The following is a 4,411-nucleotide window of genomic DNA, read 5'->3' as shown; positions in this document are numbered from 1 at the left end:
CATTCAGTGGTAACATAGAAAAATGCTACAAACTGTGATGGGAAGCTATAAATATTTCTCTACCTAAGAGTTAGATGAGGTTTTAATTCTCCTACTACATAACCCTCCTCTTGGTGCTTTCTGTGTCATATTCATCCAGGGACAGTCCAGGATTAAATGCTGCTTTATGTATTCTCTACTAGATCTCTCTAATATGAAAGATGTTCTATGGGTTTGTTTTATTATTTTGTAGCAGAGTGTTCAAACACACACATACATATATATAATGCACAGAATTGTCATCCACTTGTGTACACACATGTGTTCATATATACACAAAAACATATACACATATATAATGCACAGAATTTTCCACTTGTATACACAGTTGCATTCATATAAACACACAGGCACATGCAATATAATATGCATGCACATGCACACATACATAAAATACACATGAATGTGTATATGCATACACACATATTGATATACATTTACCACTACACATAATACATACAAACGCATAATATGCATACACACATAAACATGGGCATATATGCACACATATATACACATACACACATACATACATTCAAATACACATACGTACACAAAAACTTATACATTGAAATCATTTAAGATTTCAAAGACAAATCAAAGAGCCAGAAGAAGCAGGATTTGAATTCTGGTACTGAAGAGTTCCACTTCAGCGGATGATATGAATCCCAGCTCTAAGATAATACCTCCTTTCTGAACTGTACAAAAGCACTTAATTCAAAATTCTATATTGTTGTAAAACTTCGAAATAAATACTAAATCAGTAAGAATTAAATATGTTCTAACTTTTCTTTGTGAGTTATTAAATTGAAAAGCTTTTATCTGTTCCTATTATTAGATATCCTTTGTGTTTTAAAGAAACATTCACTACATTAAGCCAATCATGCTTGGCTGTGATTATAGCACAAAGTGGTGACTATTTCTATCTATTTAAACACATCCTCACTTACATCTTTCACTATAGGTCCATAATTGCATCCAAAATATTTGCTTATGGTCCATTACTTTCTATTGTTATTAGTGAGAAAACCCCATTGTTCTATTAATGAGGAAGTCATCATGCTGCTGCAGATAATAATGTGTGTTTGGCATAACATATCTTAGATAATAACTTCATTTTCTTCACTTGAAAAGTAAGCTGTCAAGACTCTGCAGCTCTTTTAGAAGCTAAGAAAACCATGGTAAAATAGTACTGAAACATATCTACAATATATTAGGATATAATGCTTGTACAAAATAAAGATGGTACTGCCTTACACATACCCACAGCTGTGTTCTATAAGAGAAATATAGTGGATCTAGGGGCCGGGAGTTTGGCCTAGAGGTTAAAGTGCTTGCCTAGCATGCACGAAGACCTGGGTTCGATTCCTGGGTACCACATACATAGCAAAAAGCCGGAAGTGGTGCTGAGGCTCAAGTGGTAGAGCTCTAGGCTTGAGAAAGTCCAAGGACAGTGCTCAGGCCCTGAGCTCAAGCCCAGGACTGGCAAAAAAGAGAAATATAGTGGATCTAATAAAACTAAGATGAAATAAATAAAAATTTGTGCTTGCAAACTAAAATCAGACAAACATATATGCATGGGACTGAAATCATGAAATCACAATAGGCCCCTGAGAAAAGAGACTGCTCAGACTCAATAAGAACTCTGATTCCAGGGTGGGCAAGCCTATATGAATCAGGTAAAGAGGAGAAAAATAAATAAATAAACATAAAGGAAACCACATCACACATTGATTACTTTATACACCTCACAAGCTGACCTCTGATGTACCGGGAGCACAGTTAACAACTTTTCATCGAATATTTTCCATCATCTTCTCAATCTTTGAACCAGGAGACCAGGAAAGGTCTCCAGGCAGCCACCCTGACTCCATCTAGTTGCTGATCAAAAGATAACAAAGACCAGTCTGTAGAAGGGACTATCATTTATCTGATGGGAAAAATGAGGCAGACAAATCTAAACCAGAATATTCAAAGCAAAGAAGAGAAGAAGACTAACAGACTTTATGAGTTCTGAGATCACCACCCATCACCTATCCCACTTGCAAAACCCAAGGCAAAAAAAAAGATAGACAGAGATCCCATATCCCACATCTGAATCTCTAAACATGAAAAGATCATACATCCAGCCAGTACCATAAGCTTATCATTGCTTTTATTGTGATCTCATAGTGCAGTCGTCAGTAAGTCCTCTATCAAGTCATCTAATGGCAGCCACAACTTGTAGAAATGAAACTTTTTCTTTGCAGCACTATTTACCATAGCAAAGCTATGGAACCAACCCAGATGCCCCTCAGTTGATGAGTGGATCAACAAGATGTGGTATTTAGACACAATGGAATTCTATGTTGCTGTCAGAAAGAATGACATCTCCCCATTTGTAAGGAAATGGAAAGACAGAAAAAATCATATTAAGTGAATTAAGCCAGACTCAAAGGAACATAAGCTCAATGGTTTCCCTCATTTGTCATAATCAGTAGACAACTTGGGCTCTCCTAGCAGAGATTTGCAATAGAGCAAAACCTAGATACATAAGGCCATATAGTATGATGCTAAATGAAAGGATCTCTAGGATATAGAAACAATAGCCATATAATGAGTGATTGTTGTCCTTAATGTACTATGTTACCTCCCATCTCTTTTGCTATCCCTTGATTATCTCATATTGTTGCAGTATCTTACTTTGTTATCCGATGTATTAGATATATTTGTATTTGGTTATTTGAAATTGGATAGGGAAAGGGGGAAAACAAGATGAGGGGTGGGGGAGGGGAGGAAAATGGGGACCAAGTCATGAGAAAGGGTATCAATGTATGTGAATTAACGCACCATCTATCTGGCAAATACAATGTAACCCTTCTATTAATTACAATAAAAATATATGAAAAAAGCATTGTTCTATTCTTCAAGATGAAGAATATAAAATGTCTCTAGGTATCTGTGACAGGGAGCTTTCCTCTATTCTTAATTTTAAAGTGTTATGGTTGTAGAAACTTTTAAGATTTTATATAATTCTCTTGAAAACTGACAAATGGCAATTAATTTTAATTAAGTAAATTAAGTTATTTGCATGCTGACTAGAAGAGGAATCCAACACACTAATTCTCTGAGAGTTATCACAAGTGGCCCCAACATCACAATCTTCCAATTCCTTAACAATGGGAGAATGGATAGCTTTCCAGGATGTTGAGGACAAAGATTATCATTTCCAGCCTCCTTTGCAGCATGGACCTCCTTTGTGGTATAGTGACTATTGGAGTTTTCCATCCTGTGCCTGATCTGGAGCTTGTCACTGACTCATAATCAATTCTCATAAGAAGTAGTTCATCTGGGGGGAGTTTGGCCCAGTGGTAGAGTGCTTGCCTAGCATGCACAAAGACTTGGGATTCGCTTCCTCGGTACCCCACATACATAGCAAAAATCCAGAAGTGGTGCTGAGGCTCAAGTGGTAGAATGCTAGCCTTGAGAAAGTCCAAGGACAGTGCTCAAGCCCTGAGCTCAAGCCCAGGACTGGCAAAAAAAAGTAGTTCATCAACCCTATTTAATACAGATGTAATAACTATCCTATTATAGGAGAATTAATCTGGTTCCCTACTAACCCACTTTGCTAAACTCCAGACCATTGTTTTTCTTTTTTTATGTTGAATAGAGTGGAATGATATGCTTTTAAGGAAGAAAATTATATAATGTCCCTTAATCACCAGGGTACCTCCTTTCCAGTGGTTTTTCACTCTAACATATTTTGCTTTTTATGGCATAGATGTCCAGTATATGTTTCAAGAAAAATGTTGAGAGCAAGCATATACTGTTGTCCTCTCAAAAGAATACTCCTGACATGTCATTTGCTGCTTCCACTTTGTACTTTAGGGTAACTGAATCTTTGGTTTTTATTCCCTTTTATCTGATATTGATAATTCAACTTTTCCTTTTTCTGATTATTTTTAGCTATTAATTTAAATACTATGGTAATATTATCAAATACAAGGGAGACTGTCTTCTTTATTGTCAGACCTTTTTTGATTGTTTTTGATTTTACTACAGTTTGAATTCAAAATTTCAGCTTATTTGCCTGGTTCTGTACCACTTGAGCAAAGGTTCCACTCCAGTTTTATGTTGGTAGCTTTGAGGACAGAGTCTCATGAAAATTTTCTGTGCTACCATATCTAGCTTATTCTTTGTGATAACTTCTCACAATTTTTTTTTCTGTTTTGGTTTGCATTGGTCTTAACTTACCATTCTGAATTTCAAACAGTTGTGATCACAGGAATTTTTACTTCTTTCTTTAACTTTATTTTTCCATGCATGGATGCTGAATTTAAATGTACTTGGACTATACCAAGTAGTGTAAGTATAGTAACACTTAAGAATCTCA

Source organism: Megascapheus bottae, unplaced genomic scaffold (genome assembly GCF_031878675.1).
Source record: "Megascapheus bottae isolate mThoBot1 unplaced genomic scaffold, mThoBot2.hap1 HAP1_SCAFFOLD_443, whole genome shotgun sequence".
Taxonomy (NCBI): Eukaryota; Metazoa; Chordata; class Mammalia; order Rodentia; family Geomyidae; genus Megascapheus; species Megascapheus bottae.
The sequence above is the reverse complement of the archived record's forward strand: the minus strand, read 5'-3'. Positions refer to the sequence as shown.